The sequence below is a fragment of the Microcaecilia unicolor genome, chromosome 7 (genome assembly GCF_901765095.1).
Source record: "Microcaecilia unicolor chromosome 7, aMicUni1.1, whole genome shotgun sequence".
Lineage (NCBI taxonomy): Eukaryota > Metazoa > Chordata > Amphibia > Gymnophiona > Siphonopidae > Microcaecilia > Microcaecilia unicolor.
This window is the reverse complement of record NC_044037.1, coordinates 17,049,113-17,071,073: the sequence shown is the minus strand read 5'-3', so window position 1 is coordinate 17,071,073 and position 21,961 is coordinate 17,049,113.

The window sequence follows — 21,961 nt, the reverse complement described above, 5'->3', positions numbered from 1 at the left end:
CATAAAATTATTCACGGCGAGGCCCCGGTCTACATGGCAGACCTCATAGACTTACCAACCAGGAACACAAAAAGATCAGCACGCACATCCCTAAATCTCCACTACCCAAGCTGCAAAGGAATCAAACATATAAATGGCAAGTGACCGACTCACCCGCAAATGCGCAGTAGAGACTTTCCTCTCTGTCCCGCCCTCGCGTCAAGATGTGATGACGCCAGAGGGCGGAACAGAGAAGGAAACGGAGTCGGACGCTGCCTGCCGCTGCCGCTGGAGCCTGGAAAGTTGAAATGAACCAACATCGCCGGCACACCAACCTCCACCACCCCCCCATCCCTGACGTCGTCATTGCCGCCGCTCCCGCCCCCCTCCGTATCGGTCCCCCTGCACTGACATGACAGCGCCTCTCACCTCCGTGTGGAAGCGCTGCAGGCAGCAGCAGAGCGATCTGCTGCTGCCTGCAGTGCTTTCAAACGGAGGTGAGAGGAGCTCTCATGTCAGTGCAGGGGGCCCGGCATGGAGGGGGGAGGGAGCGGCAGCGAGGAGGGTAGCTGGACATGGGGGGAGGGCAGGGGAGAGAGCAGGGTTGGTGGACGGGGGAGGGAGGCCAAGGGAAAGAGGAGGGTTGCTGGATATGGGGGGAGGGCAGGGGAGAGAGGAGATTCGATGGATGGGCTGAGGCCAGGGGAGAGAGGAGGGCTGCTGGACATGGGGCGGAGGGCAGGGGAGAGAGCACGGTTGCTGGACATGGATCAGGAGAGGGGAGGGAAGGGCAGAGGAGAGAGGAGGTTTGCTGGACATGGATGGATGGAGGTGAGAATTATTACATTTTGCAAAACACAAATCTCGCCCGTTTTAACGAGCTTAACGGCTAGTAAAATATAAATCAACATATGCATCCAGCTTCTCCTACATAAGCACGCAACTATGGAATGCACTACCAAACGTCATGAAGACAATGCACAACCTAACAAACTTCCGGAAATCACCAAAAACCAACCTGTTCAAAAAGGCATACCATAAAGATCATACCTAAACGCCTGAATCCTGCATCACCACAAAACTCATACCAGAACTGGCGTAACCTAACTCTCTCTCCTTGACTTCTTAATTTACTTGCGTCACTCATAAATCTCTGTATTTCTCATGCCGGAATTGGCGATCGCCATCACGGTACTATGTAAGCCACATTGAGCCTGCAAAAAGGTGGGGAAATGTGGGGTACAAATGCAATAAATAAATAAATAAGAGAAAATAATAAAGTTATTTGTTAACAAAAAGTTTCAAATACCATAAAATCCAAGCCTTATAGCGCTAATATATGACTGCAATGCTGTTCTACACCAAATTACCCAACTGCAAAGAGCTGGCAGCCTATACGGCCCAAAAAACAGCAGATAAAACCAGGTGAAATTCTCTGCAGGGGTTGCACAGTCCAGCTGGTGGAAATTCAGGTCTTGGGGGTAAGGTCTCCAAATGGGTTAATTTACTATTAAGGCTCACTGCAACACTTGCGTCTGAAGTCTGTAAGATGTTACTTATATAGACAATCTATCAATTGAAATTCCTTTTAATCAGGCCTGTGACACCCAATACAATAAAACTCACGAACAGCCAGCAGTCAGCTAAAGGCAATACTCAGCATTTTCATGCATATGTGCAGACTTTCATTCACCTATGCCAATATTCTGGTCATCGGTCATTTACATGCATAACAGGGGATGTGAGACCACCCTAGCCACTAAGATGCTTTATTGGTGTAATCCCCTGCTAAGTTGAGAGTGACAGAGTGTATGAATTTCCCCAGGGGATTACTAAAGTTGGTTCAGGGAATTCTCCAGGTTCACTGGGGGAAGGGATAGCGCTACTAAGGAGGGTGAACAACCCAGCCCAAAGGGAGGTACTGGAAGTTGAGTGACAGGGAATGTCATATGAGGGGTGGAGCAGGGGCGTAGCTACGGGTGGGCCCAGGCCCACCCATTCTCGGTTCAGGCCCACCCAGTCTTTCATGACCCTCCAATCGGTGCTGGTCTGGCTGTGTAGTAAAATGTTATAAAAGTTATAGCATTGTGGATCACATGGCCTTTGGTTGCCTTCACCCCCGCCAGGACCCGTGAGGAGAGGGGGTGTCCTGGTCAGGCCCAAAAACCTAAGACTGACCAATGAGGTAGTTTCTGCTGGAAGAGCAGTAACTGAGAGGAGAGTTCTGGACGGGTAGAAAGGGTAAATACCCCCCCCCCCCCCCCCCGTGAGCAGAGCAGGCAGAAGCCTGTTCGAAATCAGAGGGGGCAGCTCAAAGAACTGCACCTCTGAATGTGAAGGACGGACAGGTAGGTCCGGTCCTGAGGAGATCTGGCAGCTGGGGAAAAGCCCAGCAGGACCCTTGCCCGCGGAAGGAGCAGAAAGTCACAGCCTTGGATTGTTTTGCCAGGAAGGATGGATTGAACTTTTGCTATTTATTATTGTAAACTGCTTTACAACTTATGCATTGAGTGGTGTATCAAGTCAATAAATCCAATCCAAACCAATCATAAGTACATAAGTATTGCCATACTGGGAAAGGCCAAAGGTCCATCAAGCCCAGCATCCTGTTTCCAACAGTGGCCAATCCAGGTCACAAATACCTAGCAAGATCCCAAAAAAAGTACAAAACATTTTTTACTGCATATCCAAGAAATAGTGGATTTTCCCCAAGTCCATTTAATAACGGTCTATGGACTTTTCCTTTAGGAAGCCGTCCAAACCTTTTTAAAACTCCGCTAAGCTAACCGCCTTTACCACATTCTCTGGCAACGAATTCCAGAGTTTAATTACACATTGAGTGAAGAAACATTTTCTCCGATTCGTTTTAAATGTACTACATTGTAGCTTCATCGCATGCCCCCTAGTCCTAGTATTTTTGGAAAATGTAAACAGACGCTTCATATCCACCCGTTCAACTCCGCTCATTATTTTATAGACCTCTATCATATCTCCCCTCAGCCGCCTTTTCTCCGAGCTGAAGAGCCCTAGTCACTTTAGCCTTTCCTCATAGGGAAGTCGTCCCATCCCCTTTATCATTTTCGTCGCCCTTCTCTGCACCTTTTCTATTTCCACTATATCTTTTTTGAGATGCGGCAACCAGAATTGAACACAATATTCGAGGTGCGGTTGCACCATGGAGCAAAGCAAAGGCATTATATCATTCTCATTTTTGTTTTCCATTCCTTTCCTAATAATACCTAACATTCTATTTGCTTTCTTAGCCGCAGCAGCACACTGAGCAGAAGGTTTCAACGTATCATCAACGACGACACCTAGATCCCTTTCTTGGTCTGTGACTCCTAACGTGGAACCTTGCATGATGTATACGTTTAGTTGATATTTCAGCACCTAAATCTGTGCACATGCGTTTACACCAACTAAAACATGGTGCAAATCCCAGCGTGTAGATTTAGGTGCACTGGTCCATATTCTATAACTGGGTGCCTAAATTTCAGAATGCCCACGAAACGCCCATTTCTGAGCCCATAACAATGCCCCTTTTTGCCTGCACACGTTAGAAGTTCAGCGCACATCTTTACAGAATACGTGCCTAAATTCTAATCAGTGCCAATGAGTGTGCATTATTGCTCGTTAAGTGCTGATATCAGTGCTCATTAGCTTGTTAAGCCAATTAAGTTACGTGCGGTGTTATAGAATCCGCACCGATTTTGGCGCCTAAATCTAAGCGCACTATTTAAAACTCTGTGTCTGATTTTCAAGGCCCTGAAAGGAAATGGCCCTGAGTACCTGAAAAATAGGATGATCCTCCACACACCGTCAAGGACACTAAGGACCTCCCAAGGACTTTCACTAACTACACCCTCTCCAAAAGACATTACACGATGTGATACCTACAAGCGAGCCTTCTCCGGAGTAGCCCCCACACTCTGGAATGCATTGTCTGAAAGGCTCCGCTTAACACAAGACTATCTGTACTTCAGGAAGCAGGTGAAAGCTTGGCTCTTCAACCAAGCCTTTAACGGAAGAAGTAACTAACTTATTAGTCTCACTCACACACACTAGGATTGACTCGGGCTGCACATACTGCAGCGGGACATGTTTATCCACTCCTACCCTAGCTCAGATAATATTTAACCATCTCTCTGACCTCACGTGCAACTTTCTTCAAATCAATCAGCTTACTTTCTAATTCTTCCTACTTTCTTACCCTTCTATATGTTACATCTTTGCTTTACCCTTCGCTATCACCTATAATGTTCTATTACGTATTGTGTTGACGTTGTAAATAGTATACCATGCCATACTTTGTGTTGTTTTTAATATTGTTACTGCTGTAATTGTCTATTGCTCATGCTTGATATATTCTTACTGTACACCAGGGGAATATGACTGGCATTGTGATAAACTGCCAACTGCCCTGTTTGTGATGTCAGTATTCTCCTCTACCTCCACTCTCTATTTCGGTTGATAACACCCTCTTCGTCCCCATCTCATCTGCCCGCAACCTCGGTGTCATCTTCGACTCTTCCCTCTCCTTCTCTGCGCATATCCAGCAGATAGCCAAGACCTGTCGCTTCTTCCTCTATAACATTAGCAAAATCCGCCCTTTCCTCTCTGAGCACACCACCCGTACTCTCATCCACTCTCTCGTTACCTCTTGCATTGACTACTGCAACCTACTCCTCACTGGCCTCCCACTTTGCCATCTATCCCCCCTTCAATCCGTTCAGAACTCTGCTGCACGTCTTATATTCTGCCTGAACCGATACACTCATATCACCCCTCTCCTCAAGTCACTTCATTGGCTTCCGATCAGGTACCGCATTCAATTCAAGCTTCTGCTACTAACCTACAAATGTACTCGATCTGCAGCCCCTCCTTACCTCTCAACCCTCATCTCCCCTTACGTTCCTACTCGTAACCTCCGCTCTCAAGACAAATCCCTCCTTTCAGTACCCTTCTCCACCACCGCCAACTCCAGGCTCCGCCCTTTCTGCCTCGCCTCACCCCATGCGTGGAACAAACTCCCCGAGCCCATACGCCAGGCCCCCTCCCTGCCCATCTTCAAATCTCTGCTTAAAGCCCACCTCTTCAATGTCGCTTTCGGCAACTAACTTCTACACCTCGACCCAGGAAATCTAGACTGCCCCAACTTGACATTTCGTTCTTTAGATTGTAAGCTCCTTTGAGCAGGGACCGTCCTTCTTTGTTAACTTGTACAGCGCTGCGTAACCCTAGTAGCGCTCTAGAAATGTTAAGTAGTAGTAGTAGTATTACATATAGCAGTGATTTAACCAGAGCTGAGATTGTGATGTCATAATGCCTCATTCCACCAATGCCTAAGAGCCAACCTCATCAGTGATGTCACAATGGCTTGATTGTCCTATATTTGTCTCACTCTTATCTATTAGATTGTAAGCTCTTTGAGCAGGGACTGTCTCTCTTTGTTAACTTGTACAGCGCTGCGTAACCCTAGTAGCGCTCTAGAAATGTTAAGTAGTAGTAGTATTTGATCATGAAGGAGTGTAACCTGAACTGGCAGGCTGGATGAACCGTGCAGGTCTTTATCTGCTGTCATTTACAATGTTACTATGAAAAATCGGCAGTTCCTAGTTGTTGATGGGAAGCGCCCAGGGAAACATTCTGAAAGAAGCAGTATTGTCATATAAAATTTGTATGTGATCTTTGTGTGTGTTGGTCTACCTGGCAGTTTCTTCTTCTTTCTTTCGTGTTTTGGAACCATGGCTATAACATTATGGCAGTGGCATAGGAAGGACGGGGTGGTAGGGGCGGTCCACCCCGGGTGCACGCTGCTGGAGGGTGCAGAGAGCAGCCGCGCGCCTGTCGGCTCCGTTGGTTTCCTGCTCCCTCTGCCCCGGAACAAGTTACTTCCTGTTCCGAGGCAGAGGGAGCACGGAGCCAGTGGAGCTGACAGGCTGCTCTCTGCACCCTCCAGCAGCCAAGAATGCACCCCCCGGGGGGGGTCTCGATGAGCCGGGGAGGGGTGTCATTGCACCGGGGGGGGCTTGGTGTGCCGGGGAGGGGGGTGGCATTGCGCCAGGGGGCTGTCATGCTGCACCCTGGGGGGAGGAACGCCACTGTACTTGGGGGGGGTGCGCAGCGGCGATCCACCCCGGGTGGCAGCCGACCTAGGATCACCATTGCATTATGGGCCTCTTTTACCAAGCTGCGGCAAAAGGGGGCCTGTGCTGGCATCGGCGTGTGTTTCTTACGTGCTCCGAGGCCGCCTTTTACCTCAGCAGGTAAAAGGGAAGTCTCTCTTCCTGCAGGAAATGGCCACGCGGCAAGTAAAGTACTTGCCGCATGGCCATTTCAGGGGGGAGCCCTTACCGCCACCCATTGAGGTGGCGGTAAGGGCTCCCGTGCTAACCCAGTGGTAACCAGGCAGGCCGGGTACACTCCAGATATGACGGCGCGCTAGGGGTGGGAAGTACTGCTGGTACTTGCGGTTTAGTGAGCGGTAAGCCCGTGTTGGGCTTACTGCCGCTTAATAAAAGGGGCCCTCCACTGGGAGTTCAGCTCCCTCACTTTTTATACTCCCTGTCCTCTTCCCTTCTGTCTGAGTCTGGCCAGTAGATGTCACTATCACACAAAGGCTTGAACTTCCTCCCTCTACTACTTCCCCAGTCCAGTAGCGTAGCCAGACAGCCAATTTAGGGTGGGCCAGAGATCAAAGTGGGTGGGCCAAAAATGTCATGTCTGCTGCTGCTGCTGCCTCCACTATCCCAAAGTAAATCCCAGATTTAACTTCCGCCTCCCCTCCCAGTGCCCTCTCTCTCTCCCTCCCAAAGCAAATGGAATACCTGAGCTGACGGGTATCCCCAAGCCCCGCCAGTTGAAGACCTCCTTCCCGCCAAACGAGCTTACTTCTTGGGCAGCCGACAGCACTGTTCCTGAACCGCTGCTGCTAGACACTGGAGCGGACGGAGCGAGAGCGAGGCTGAGCATGTCGCCGCGCACAGCCAGGTCATACGGTCATACCGCGTAGGATGGAACAACAAGCTGCGCGACGCGACCTGCATTTCAGTGCCGACTGCCGGCTGGAGCCTGGAGATCAGCTGAACGGGTGTCGTCTGCCGTGGTACGCTACGCGATGACTCACATAGTAGAAAACATGTGAAAAAAGGCTGCTGCAGTATGTGAGCTTGGGTGGGTGGGCCTGAGCCGAAATTGGATGGGCCCAGGCCCACCCGTAGCTACGCCCCTGCCCCAGCCACTGCCTGCCTAGGGATCTGTAATTCAACCATGGCCTCCTGCACTCTAGTACACAGCATTCCCACTGAGCTTTTCTGCCGGGTCACCACACATATGATCTATGAGGACAGTATCAAAAAGTTGCCTAGCCTCACACTTTGCCCCTGAAGACCTGAACGCAACAGTACTTAGCTATGGCCTTTAAATTCCTGGCTCCTTAAACAATGATAAATCTATCTAGAAGAGAAAGGCTGACTTTGGCATGCTGACAAGTACTCAGTGTGCAGAGATGAATAAAAGATAAATCACAAGTTCTGAGGATAAAAGAATCTAGCTGTCAGTCAGTATAAACACACAAGAAAAGGGCCCACCGAATGCTGACCAGACAGAGCTAAAGCTACTCAGAAAAGAATAAGGAGTTTGCAGGCATCTGGGACTGGTGAAGGTCCAGGGCACATTGTGTGAAGGCCAGGGGCTGCTTTTGTAATTATTATATCACTAATTACTGCATGTTTCTCCAAACACACCATTCGTATTTCAACTATTTTGCATTTGCAGTCATCCAAAGACCAGACGGCACATTTCATTCAGAGATTGCTCTAACAGGTCACGGCATCGCATTGAAAATATTTATGTGAGCCGGTGCCTCTGTAAAGTTTATTTATAATTTTTTTGATTTATGACTTGTCATTTCACAGAGGTGCTGAAGGGTAGGTAGGAAAAATTTCATCACAAGCGTAAAAATGTATACAAAACAAATTAAAGATATCACATTGACTACCTTTCTTTATTCTTGCCTCTAAATAAATATATATTGTAATAATATGGTTGATGTGCATGAGAACAGTTATTATTATTATTATTATTTGTAGCATTTGTATCCCACATTTTCCCACCAATTTGCAGGCTCAATGTGGCTTACATTTGCCGTAATGGCGATTGCCATTTCCGGGTAGTAGAGTTACAAATGGTATTGCTTTAAGGTGCTTACATACATGGTAGCAAACATGGAGCAAAACATATATGGAATAGATCATGGTATATATATATATATATATATATATATATATATATATATATATATATAAACGTGCATACATACATGGTAAAGAAGGGGAAAATTATGGTAATGCATGAAGGCTCCTGAGTAGTAGATTGGTTGGTAACATACATTAGGTCATCGACTAAAGAGAGTCCCTATTCCGCATAAGGTTTAAGTGAATTGCTTAATCATTAATATCATAGAGGTCAGTCATGTGTTAAGAGTTCAGTTTTGTGTAGATCGTGTATAGTTTCGTTATTTAGTATTAAGATGGATGCCTTCTTGAAAAGATCTGTTTTCAGTAGTCTTCGGAAGATGGTTAGATCTTGCGTTGTTTTTATGGCCTTCGGAGAGAACAGCCCTAAAATAAGCCATATAAGAATCAGAAGTAAACTAACCCCCCCCCCCCCCCCCTACCAGATTGCAATCAATGTTTCTTCCTTATCCGAAAGCAAGAGGTGGGGATAGTGCTGGGCAGACTTATACGGTCTGTGCCTTGAAAAAGACAGGTACAAATCAAGGTAAGGTATACACAAAAATGGCACATGTGAGTTTATCTTGTTGGGCAGACTGGGTGGACCATGCAGGTCTTTTTCTGCCGTCATCTACTATGTATGTTACTATGTGATAGGCTTTGGAGGGGGGGAAGGGAGATTAGGGAAAGGCATCTGAGGGTAGGAGAGAAAAACTCCACTGAACCCAAGGGAAAACAAGTTCAGGAAACCTAAAGGAGTCTTGCCCTTTAAGAGCTGGGGGATGGGAGCACAGCAGGATTAGGAAACTTCAGCAACTCCACCCAGAGTTCAACAATACACCAATCAGCGCCAAAGAGGGTGGGGCTACCTTTCCCAAGAGCCCCTATAAATTCCTTCCTGGGGATAGTTGGAATGGAGAGAGGTAGGTGGAGTCCTTCCCTTTGAAGCCAGATGTGCTGCTGGAACTTGCTGCGGAGAGACTGAGAAGCAGAAGCTATGGACCTGGACAGCCTCAGATTCCATTCATACCAACCTTTTTATGGCTGAGCTGGAAGAGACATTTCTGAATACACACCAGACCAAACTTCTAAAATACTACCGGTACATCGATGACATTTTTATGATTTGGACGGAGGGGGAAGAAACTCTGAAACAATTTTATTCTGCCTTCAATACATACCATCCTACAATCAGATTCAAAATTGACTACTCCCTAGAAAAAGTCAATTTTTTGGACACCACGGTCTCAATCAGTGATGGCTGTATACAAACATCTGTATACAAGAAACCCACAGACAGATGTAGCTATCTCCACAACTCCAGCTTCCATCCTTCACATACAAAAAGATCCATCATTTACAGCCAAGCCACAAGATACCACCGTATCTGCTCTGACCCAGGGGACAGAGACAGACACCTTAAAACCCTGACTGAATCCTTCAAACAGAAGGGCTACAACCCCAAAATAATCTCCAAGAATATTGCCTCCTCCCTCAAAACACCCAGGGAGAATCTGCTACAGTACAAGGAGAAAAAATCCACAGATAGAATCCCCCTTGTAGTGACATACAATCCAGAGCTGGAAAAATTAAGAAAAATCATAAAAGATCTTCAGCCTCTACTCCAAGAGGATGAATTACTGAAAGAGATATTCCCAGCCCAACCAATGCTGGCCTTCCGACAACCACCCAACTTGAAACACAAGCTAATCAAAAGTAAACTCCCAACACAGACTGAAAAAGAAGAGAAGGGCACACATCCCTGCAATATACCCAGCTGCAAGCTATGCCAAAACATTTCACAGGACCCCACAGTCATTCACAAAGAAAAAATATTCAACATAAAGGAATATTTTACATGCTCATCTTCCAATGTGGTATATATCATTCAGTGTAAAAAATGTAACAAAGGATGCTATATTGGAGAAACAGGCCAGATGCCAAAGACAAGATTTAATTTACATAGACCTCACATGAACAATACTGGTGCCAGCCGGGTTCCCACACCTCTGGGCCAGCACTTTACAAAACCAGACCACTGTACCAGTGACTTCATAGTAAGAATCCTGAAAGGTAACTTTAAAACAATACAGGAACGTAAGACCTTTGAAGTCAGAATGATTGAATATTTTGACACCCAACAGACAGGACTTAACAAAGATCTGGGTTTTCTAGCCCATTATAAACCATAAAGTTGTATTGCTATGTTTATCACCCTCCTCTCACCTATCCACACCCATCCTGTTAGACTATCTCTGCAATGCTTTGATGTTCCCATGCATACCTCCTACCCATCCCAACCCTGTTAGACTGTCAGTGAAATGCTTGGAAGTTTTTCTTATATATACTGTCATCTACCACATTTGCTTATTTCCGATCTGACGAAGAAGGGCAACCTTCGAAAGCTAATCAAGAAATGTATTAAGTTATGTCCAATAAAAAAGGTATCATCTTATTTTCTTTTCCATGTTTTATTTTGTTTGATTTCTATAGATTCCACATGGAATGTTGCTATTCCACTAGCAACATTCCATGTAGAAGTCGGCCCTTGCAGATCATCAATGTGGCCGCGCAGGCTTCTGCTTCTGTGAGTCTGACGTCCTGCACGTACGTGCAGGACGTCAGACTCACAGAAACAGAAGCCTGCGCAGCCTTCTACATGGAATGTTGCTAGTGGAATAGCAACATTCCATGTAGAATCTCCAATAGTAGCAACATTCCATGTAGAATCTCCAATAGTAACTATTTTACTGTCATGGTAATGCTTGAATGTTTTCACTTATATACACTGTCAGCTAGCACATTTGCTTATTTCCGATCTGAGGAAGAAGGGCAACCTTCGAAAGCTAATCAAGAAATGTATTAAGTTATGTCCAATGAAAAAGGTATCATCTTATTTTCTTTTCCATGTTTTATTTTGTTTGATTTCTATAGATTCCACATGGAATGTTGCTATTCCACTAGCAACATTCCATGTAGAAGTCGGCCCTTGCAGATCATCAATGTGGCTGCGCAGGCTTCTGCTTCTGTGAGTCTGACGTCCTGCACGTACGTGCAGGACGTCAGACTCACAGAAACAGAAGCCTGCGCAGCCTTCTACATGGAATGTTGCTAGTGGAATAGCAACATTCCATGTAGCATCTCCAATAGTAGCAACATTCCATGTAGAATCTCCAATAGTATCTATTTTATTTTTGTTACATTTGTACCCTGCGCTTTCCCACTCATGGCAGGCTCAATGCGGCTTACATGGGGCAATGGAGGGTTAAGTGACTTGCCCAGATTCACAAGGAGCTGCCTGTGCCTGAAGTGGGAATCAAACTCAGTTCCTCAGTTCCCCAGGACCAAAGTCCACCACCCTAACCACTAGGCCACTCCTCCACTGTTGCTACTATTTGAGATTCTACATGGAATGTTGCTATTCCATTAGCAACATTCCATGTAGAAGTCGGCCCTTGCAGATCACCAATGTGGCCGCACAGGCTTCTGCTTCTGTGAGTCTGACGTCCTGCATCAGACTCACAGAAACAGAAGCCTGCGCAGCCTTCTACATGGAATGTTGCTTGTGGAACATTCCATGTAGAATCTCCAATAGTAGCAACATTCCATGTAGAATCTCCAATCGTATCTATTTTATTTTTGTTACATTTGTACCCCGCGCTTTCCCACTCATGGCAGGCTCAATGCGGCTTACATGGGGCAATGGAGGGTTAAGTGACTTGCCCAGAGTCACAAGGAGCTGCCTGTGCCTGAAGTGGGAATCGAACTCAGTTCCTCAGTTCTGCAGGACCAAAGTCCACCATCCTAACCACTAGGCCACTCCTCCACTCCATTTTGGAAAATATCCATTTTTGTTCCTTAAAATTCAATAATTTATCATGGTTACCACTCACTCTCCCACCCTACTACTACCTGATCAATAACATGCCATCATAAATCAGTAATAGAATGACCTTCCCTTAACCAATGCTGTACTAGGGGAGCCTGTTCGTTCTTTGTAACAATCCTAGATTTATCTTCAGTCAGTCGTATTTTAATAGCTACTCTACCTACATAAACTAGTTTACATGGACATTCAATAACGTATACCACATTCAAGCTCATACGTGTGGTGACAGTTCTCGCTGTTATTGTACGTTGTGTCTGTTCATTAGTCCAGCATGAGCCCATCAGTGTTGATGGGCACCATTGGCATTGACCACAGGGACCACGTGACCCAGTTATTCCATTCTGGAGCCAGCTAACAGTTCTCTAATTGTTTTACCTCGAGTGTATGCTATCACTAGAAATGAATCAGAATTCGGATGCAATTGAAGCACATGCCAATATAAGTGCAAAATCTTCACAAAGTCAGATGACAACTGAGAATAAGGCACGACACAAGTCAAAATCTCTTCTTGTAACAAAAGCTCGTGTTGGGCAAATCGTGCCTGCAAATAAGCTTGACGTAATGCTCTCTTTGGATATCCTCTTGCTTGAAATCTCAGTATCTGTGCTAGTGCTTTAAATTGGTCCAGTTTGGTACAAATTCTTCGTAAACGTAAATATCTCATACATTTTTATACTCTGTCATAATATTAGCATGAGGGCTAAAATAAATTGACCCCCTCCTACTTGGAGTTCCATGGAATAATCCCAGGCTGGAAGTTCTAGGTGTATCTAAGACTTCTGTTAACAAATCCCCTCTACTATTGTCTTACAATGGCACTGAGTGGTGTTCTTTTGTAATACTAATCACAGATTGGGAACTGCCATAATGCCTTCCAGATAAATTTAAGAACCACATTTTCATTCTGTATTCTTGATAAACTGGAGCTTAGAATGTTACTTGATATGGTTTGACATGACTAAGAGGTTCTAGGCAACTCTTATATGGAAGTTAAGCCCCGCTCAGCACATCCCAGGATGCACCAGACAGAGCACCACCATTTTGAGGAGGCACCCGAAGAGGAAAGATTACTAGTCCCTCCCTCCTCCTTTACTACTACTATGATGAGGTATTTTGCGGGGTGGGGGGATGCGCTGGGAAGGGAGGGAGGGAGGGAGGGATAGTGGTCCCACTGGACCACCAGGGCATTTTTGTTCAATGTGGAGGGGTGGGAGAGGGGAAGCTAATGGTCCCAATGGAACACCAAGGCATTTTTGTTCAGTGTGGGGGTAGGAGGGGGGAAGCTAGCTGTCCCACTGGACCACCAGGGTTTTTGTGTTTTGGGATGGGGGCATGGAGGTCCTCCAGACCTCCAGGCCTTGTGTTTGGGGAGGGGGTGCTTAGGTTTGACAGGTTCAGGAGAAAATCCCAGACCTGTCAAACCTCTTCAGTGGGTTTTCCCTATTCCTCCCTTGCTTGCAAACCCTAACAACAGCTCCGAGCTTAGAGAGTAAATTTGGCCATAGACAGGAGGGGGGTCCAGAGCCCGAGGTGAGGGGGCACATTTTACCCCCCCCCCCCCGGCACTGCCGACCCCCCGCCAAGTTTTAACCCCTGCCACCATTTTTTACCCCCCCCCCCCACCGCCACCACCACCTTTGACCCCCCCCAGTGCCAACCCTTTCGACCCCCTCTTCTCCCGCCGCCAACCCTCCCGCCGCCGCTGTCATCGGGTACCTTTGCTGGCGGGGGTCCCCAACCCCCACCAGCTGAAGTCCTCTTCTCCGGCGCGGCCGCATTGCTGATCTGCAAGGGCAGGCTTCTGTTTCTGTGAGTCTGACGTCCTGCAGGACATCAGACTCACAGAAACAGAAGCCTGCCCTTGCAGATCAGCAACGCGGCCGCACCGGAGAAGAGGACTTCGACTGGCGGAGGATGGGGACCCCCGCCAGCAAAGGTACCCGGCTGCGGCGGGGGAGGGTTGGCGGTGGGAGGGGGGTCGAAGAGGTTGGCGGCAGGGGGGCCAAGGCCAAATCTATGGGGACTCATGCCCCGTGGCCCCACATAGCTACGCCCCTGCCTCTGACCCAACACGGCAGCTGGCAGTATGTCCGCCTCCAGGGTGTGCCATTTCCGATGTCGCTGGATTTTAAAAATATGTATACTACAGGGAGTTACCACTGGGGTAGTGAAGGAGCCCTTACCGCTGGTAAGTACTCCCTCCCCCCCCCCCCCCCCCCCCCACCATATAGCCATACAGTAAGTGAAGCTTATCACATGGTCATGTGTTTTGTTTCAGGCTTTTCACCTGATGCAGTAAAAATGGCCCTGGCGCGCAGCAAAAACCACCACCGTTGCTACCGCAGGGCATTTTTTACTGCAGCATTGTAAAAGGACCCCAGTGGCTAACTGGCTGTATCACATGATATAGCCAGCTATCCATGAATATTCAAGCACTGGCCATAGGGTTCCCAACTGGGTCCAGCTTCGCCTGACAAGGTTGATCCAGTCCCGGGCTTACCACAATGCATGTAGGGACTTGTAGCCTGGCTTTTCTTAGGGAATCCAATGGAGAAATTAGAACCACAAGTCCCTGCAGTGGGGTAAGGTTAGGACTGGATCAACCCTGTTGGGCGAATCTGGATCTAGTTGGCAACCCTAGCTGGCCGGCTAAATTTAGCGGGCAAATCAGACCACCTAAATAGCAGTCCTATCTTTGGCCGCTATAAACTTAACCGGTCAGCAGTGAATATTCACTGAGGGGCCCTTATACAAAGTGGCAGTGGGGCTACTGTGAGTGTAGGGGTGCACCAAATCAACAGTACTGCCCGGTTAGCGCACCCACCAGGCGGTAATTTTGACGTTGACGCGCGCTGTTTCCCACATTATTAGAAAATATTTTCTATTTTCTACCGCAGGGAACGTTCCCAGCGGTAATTGGCAGCACGGCCACATTGGCGCACACAGCATGAGTACCGTGCGTGTAGCACACGAGCCCTTACCGCTAGATCAATGGGTGGCAGTAAAAGCTCAGGCAGTAAATATTTGCGTACTACTTTTAATTCTAGTCCACGGCCGCCTTTTTTCCCCAGCTGCGGTAAAAACGGCCTAATGTGTGACAAAAACACGCGCCCACACTACCACAGGCCACGTTTTACTGTGACTTACTAAAAGGATCCCTTAGCCAGTTAAGTTTGAGCCAGCCAAAGAAAAAAGCAAAAACAGATATTCATAGTAATATAGTCAGTGACGGCAGATAAAGACCTTGTCACGTTCATTCTCAATTCTAGATTGAATCAACAATGAATGTGATATCATCTACTTGATCATGGTCTTTCTTTGCTGTTTCTGGGACATAGACCGTAGAAGTCCGCCCATCTCTGTCCTTGTGTTCCAACTACTGGAGTTGCTGTCAAATCCTATCCGAATCCGTCTTGTCATTTGTGGGGCAAAGACCATAAAAGTCTGCCTGGCACTGTCCTCACTTTCCAACCCACTGGAGTGTCCATCAAAGCTCTCTCTAGCCTCTTCCTAAACCGGATCGCCATATATGGGACTCATACAGTACAAGCCAGCCCAGCACCGGCCTTAGTTGCAGTGGCGTACCAAGGAGGGGGCGGTGGGGGCGGTCCGCCCCGGGTGCACGCCGCTGGGGGGGTGCCGCGCATCTGTCGACTTCACTCGTTCCCTGCTCCCTCTGCCCCGGAACGGGTTACTTCCTGTTCTGGGGCAGAGGGAGCAGGGAACGAGTGAAGTCGACAGGCGCGCAGCACCCCCCCAGCAGGTAAAGATGCACCCGGGGGGGTGTCGTTTCGCCAGGAAAAGGTTCTATTGTTTCTCCGCTGGGGGGGGTGCCGCGCGTCTGTCGGCAACGCTTGTTCCCTGCTTCCTCTGCCCCAGAACAGGAAGTAACCCGTTCCGGGGCAGAGGGAGCAGGGAATGAGTGTTGCCGACAGACGCGCGGCACTCCTCCAGCTGGTAAAGATGCACCCGGGGGGGGGGGGGTGTCCGTCATTTCGCCAGGGGGGTCACGCTGCACCCGGGGGGGGGGCACATCGGCAATCCGCCCCAGGTGTCAGCGACCCTAGGAACGCCACTGCTTAGTTGATACAACTAGAGTCGCCATCTAAGTACCACTTGACAAGCAAATACATATGCAACCCTTTAAGTTTTGGTTTTTATACCATTCATTTTCTAATTAGAGATCCTCTGTGTTCATCCCACGCCATTTTGAATTCTGCCACAGTTTGTTTTCTCCACCACCTCCCTCAGGGTCCCAGGAAACTCAGTCCTATCTTTCTCCGGTTTCACTTAGGTGGTTAAGAGCCAATATCCAACACTTAACCGGATAAGGCCTGGCACTGATGCCACTGGCGGCCAAAAGACATTGACCACAGCCAGAGAATATTTACCCCTATAAAGTATGTAGCCCCCTTAGCCTCATCCAATTAGAGATCCACTTACAAATAACTAAAATCACATAGACATAAGGCAGAAAAATCCTGGCTAACTGCAGGGAAAGGCTTGTAGCCCAGTAGAAACCAAGTCCAACTGAACTACAACTTCACAAATGTACGTATTACATGATAGCAAGAACTGACCTCGGATTGCTCATTGTAAGTGTCAGCCGGAGACTCTGAAACACATCTGCCAGAATTACAGAAGGCTTTTGTCCCCGCAAGTGAAATATAACCTTCAAATTCTGTATCATCCAGGCAGAACTGGAATGTGATACATGCCTGTTCAAGGGAATTCCAACCTGAAAAGCCAACAGAAAGCAGTTTTGGGAACCTAGGATTTCAAAATCAAAGCCATATCCTTTGCATCCTTTTATTCCCTGGCTTGTTTGGTTACTTGATCTCTTACCCTGGTATAATGTATTGCATTGCTCAGAGAGCTGGAAGTACATAAATTCTAAGCTTTTGACCTTGTAAGGGAAAATGATTTGTACAATGGCGCTGGTTTCCTGCAAAGGACTGTTAAACTGCTACTGAGAATGGTCCTATTGTGTGATTTGCATGCCTGTTAATGTCTGTAATTTTCAACGCCTGCACCTGATTAGAGGATTTATGTAGTGCCATACTGTGCCTCTAGAATTCACAAACACAAACGGAGAAAATTATCAAATTCTGTGCTCCTTGGGCCTGGCTGTGCGAGAAATCGACGGCAAGAGAAGCTGGAGCAAATGAAGGCGTGGAAACGGACAGGGGCCAGCGAAGGCTGCTTACTTGCAACCAGGGATTGCGGAAGCATTTTCCAAAATTCCTCTCTGCCATAATAGGCATATGGGAGAGCATGTGTAAGAACTGTCAGGAGCTCTCATGGGAACTGCTCACAGCAGATGCCAAGTATGCTATCGAGATTTAAGTCAATCTTTCAGACCGGATAGTCCTGTAAGGCCCACCGCCACATGAACCTCAGGAAAAAAACGCTAAACAGTTTATCTAATGTGACATTTTACTAAGGTGCGATGAAAAATGGCCTGCAATAGTGTAAACTCGTATTTTGGGCGCGCGCAGAATTCTTTTTTGAGCACACCTACAAAAAATGCCTTTTTTAATTTTTTGCCGAAAATGGATGTGTGGCAAAATGAAAACTGCCTTGCGTCCGTTTTGGGTCCGAAACCTTACCACCGGACATTGGCCTAGCAGTAAAGTCTCGCGTGGTAACAGGGCGGTAATGACCTACACGCGCCAAATGCCACTTGGCGCACGTCCGATACGTGCAGCGGAAATACAAATTATTTTTTGGCTGCGCGTATCGGACGCGTGCAAAAACATGAAATTACCGCAAGAGCCACGCAGTAGCCGTGCGGTAACTCCATTTTGGCGCATGTTGGGGTGCACGTAGACACGTGCGCAGCTTAGTGAAAGGGCCTCCTAGTGCATTGTCTACTGTATCACTGGAGTCCATTTTTTTTAAGCTGCTGAGTTTTGTACGTCCTAATGTAGGTCTTTTTCTCACGCTAACCCCATTTCTAGTGTGACTGTAAAATAGGCATTTTCTATTGAGGTTTTGGCCATGTGATAATGTCAGCATTGGATAAATCTGTTTAAAAGGTTAGACTCCAAAACTTGAACCACAATAGGCAAGTCATCAAAAGTGACCTCAGTGACGACTCATTTCACATGAGCGTACAACCCATGACTCATCATAATCGTCATCAGTCACAGCCATTAAAAAAAAAATTAGGGGTCCTTTTACTAAGCTGCGGCAAAAGGGGGGCTGCGCTGGCATCAGAGCGTGTTTTTGATCTGTGCTGAGCCCCCCCCCCCTTTACCGCAGCTACCCTGTTTCCCCAAAAGTAAGACATCCCCCGAAAATAAGACCTAGTAGAGGTTTTGCTGAATTGGTAGATATAAGGCCTCCCCCGAAAGTAAGACCTAGCAAATTTTTGTTTGAAAGCAGGGCCGCTGAGAGCCGGACCAGGCTGCCCCTGGGCCGCCCCCCCCCCCCCCCCACCCGAGGTCGCCGGGCCCCCCCCCCTCCACCCACCCTCGCTCCCGTAACTAACCTTAAACGCCTCCTTTCACCTTCACAGCAAGCAGCAGCAGGGCAGACCTCTCCTTCCTTCCGTGCCCCGCCCTCGCGGACGTTACGTCAGGTGAGGGCGGGACACGAAAGGAAGGAGTTGCCTGCCCTGCTGCTGCTTGTTGCGAAGGTGAAAGGAGGTGTTTAAGGTTAGTTCCAGGAGCGACGGAGGGCAGGCGGGTCAACCCCAATCCAACCCCGATGTTTCCCCGAAAAATAAGACAGCCCCTGAAAATAAGACCTAGCGCATTTTGGGGGCCAAAAATTAATATAAGACAGTGTCTTATTTTCGGGGAAACACGGTAGTGTTTTTTAAAGAAATGGTCATGTGGCAAGTGAAGCACTTGACACGGAGCCATTTCGGAGGGGACCACTTACCTAAGAACATAAACACATACAAAATGACCCAAATATCCTGGTGCCAACCCATATAACATTTTTAAAAAACAATATTAAAATGTTAAAATCTATCCTCGCTTTTACAGGCAACCAATGAGATTTTCTCAAATATGCTATCTCAGGTTCTGTATACTGTAACTAGATGCATTTGAACTGACTTTATACAGTGAGAAAATGCTTCCCACGACTGTGCTGGGCGCTGTGCCCTCTCCCAGTAGATTAAAAGCTTTTCCTTTTTTCTTATAGTGTACACAATCATTTTACGGCGATAACTCAACATATGGAGCATCTGCTCTGCACTTTCACCGTTGGAACTAATCTTTGCAATTATGTACTGGGGCGACTGGCAAGCACTGAATTTCTGCTTTCTTTCACAGTAAATACACCAGTTCACCCCCACATACTCCCTCAGTCCTTGCCTTCCCTCACTCCCAAATAAGGGGGGGGGGGGTGAGCCCCACTCTTATAGGGAGTAGGATCTCAGCAGCGGTAGGGCTAATGCGCAGGTAGTGCTCGCCAAATTGACCCTACCGCTGGGTAAATCTCTCTTATCTGCACCCTTCTCCTCCACCGCTAACTCCAGACTCCGTTCCTTTTATCTTGCTGCACCATATGCCTGGAATAGACTTCCTGAGCCGGTACATCAAGCTCCATCTCTGGCCGTCTTCAAATCTAAGCTAAAAGCCCACCTTTTTGATGCTGCTTTTAACTCCTAACCCTTACTCACTTCTACAGTTCCCATGTTTTATCATTCCCACCTTAGTAATTCCCTCATCTCTTATTTGTCCTGTTTGTCCTAATTAGATTGTAAGCTCTGTCAAGCATGGACTGTCTCTTTATATCCAGTGTACAGCACTGCGTACGTCTAGTAGCGCTATAGAAATGATAAGTAGTAGTCTTTGGGATTCCGGAATCTTGCTACTCTTTAGGATTCCACACAGAATCTTGCTACTATGGGATTCCGGAATCTTGGTACTCTTTGGGATTCTGCGTGGAATCTTGCTACTCTTTGTCCTTATCGCATATTTGTCCTGTTTGTCTGTCCTAATTAGATTGTAAGCTCTGCCGAGCAGGGACTGTCTCTTCATGTTCAAGTGTACAGCGCTACATATGTCTATTAGCACTATAGAAATGATAAGTAGTAGTCTTTGAGATTCCGGAATCTTGCTACTCTTTAGGATTCCACACAGAATCTTGCTACTATGGGATTCCAGAATCTTGCTACTCTTTGGGATTCTGCATGGAATCTTGCTACTCTTTGTCCTTATCGCATATTTGTCCTGTTTGTCTGTCCTAATTAGATTGTAAGCTCTGCCGAGCAGGGACTGTCTCTTCATGTTCAAGTGTACAGTGCTGCGTACGTCTAGTAGCGCTATAGAAATGATAAGTAGTAGTAGTTGTACTAGTAATTTTGAAATTGGCGCACACTGTTTCCCATGGTAGAAAATATTTTTCTGTTTTCTACCACAGGGGACGTTCCCGACGGTAATCGGCAGCGAAGCCACATTGGCTCATGCTGCCTGATTACCGCACGAGTAGCGCTTGAGCCCTTACCGCTAAGTCAATGGGTGGCGGTAAGCGCTCAGGCAGTAAATAGCCACACACTACTTTTAATTTTAGCACACGGACATTTATTGACCCATTTAAAAAAGCCCTATTTCCCAACTTTGGTTTAAAAAAAATGGCCCAGCGTGCCCCAATTTCACATGTCCGAACTACCGCAGGCCACTTTTTACTGCTGCTTAGTAAAAGGCCCCCCCACCCCCCCACACGTGTCCCAGAAACTGTATTTATGCAACTGGTTTAACCAGCTGTATTCAGCAGCACTGATTTATCCGAATAGAATGTTGGGTATTATTAGGAAAGGTATAGAAAACAGGTGTGAGGATGTCATAATGCCGTTATATTGCTCCATGGTGTGACCGCAACTTGAGTTTTGTGTTCAATTCTGGTCGCTGCATCTCAAGAAAGATATAGCAGAATTGGAAAAGGTGCAGCAAAGGGCGACTAAAATGATAGCGGGGATAGGACGACTTCCCTATGAAGAAAGACTAAGGAGGCTAGGGCTATTCAGCTTGGGGAAGAGACGGCTGAGGGGAGACATGATAGAGGTATATAAAATAATGAGTGGAGTGGAACAGGTGGATGTGAAGCATCTGTTCACGCTTTCCAAAAATACTAAGACTAGGAGGCATGCGATGAAACTACAGTGTAGTAAACTTAAAACAAATTGGAGAAAATGTTTCTTCACCCAACGCATAATTAAACTCTGGAATTCGTTGCCGGAGAACGTGGTGAAGGCGGTTAGCTTGACAGAGTTTTAAAAGGGGTTAGACGGTTTCCTAAAGGACAAGTCCATAAACCACTACTAAATGGACTTGGGAAAAATCCACAATTCCAGGAATAACATGTATAGAACGTTTGTACGTTTGGGAAGCTCGCCAGGCGCCCTTGGCCTGGATTGGCCGCTGTCGTGGACAGGATGCTGGGCTCGATGGACCCTTGGTCTTTTCCCAGTGTGGCATTACTTATGTACTTATGAATTAACTTTATCTAGATATCTTTAGCAATATCATTCAGCTGAACAGTCAATACTGGGCCTCTGTTCGACTCCCAAGTTCAGCTGAAAACAGAAGCCTAATTTAGGGCCCCTTGTACCAAGCTGTGGTAATAGGGGCCCTGCGGTTGCGTCGGCACATGGATTTTCTGCATGCCGACGCCCCTTTTACCAGGTAAAAGGCAAAAAAAATGGAAATGGTTGTACGGTAAGTGAGGAAAATCCTCTACGGCGGAAAAGCACAGCAGGCAAAAGTAGAGGCTGAGAAACGACGAATCACCAACGGGGATTTAAATCCAACAGTCTTTATTATAATGACTGTAGGAGCTAAATTCGCTTTTTTTTTTTTTTTTGCGAATTTAGCTCCTACAGTCATTGTCAGAAGCTTGTCCA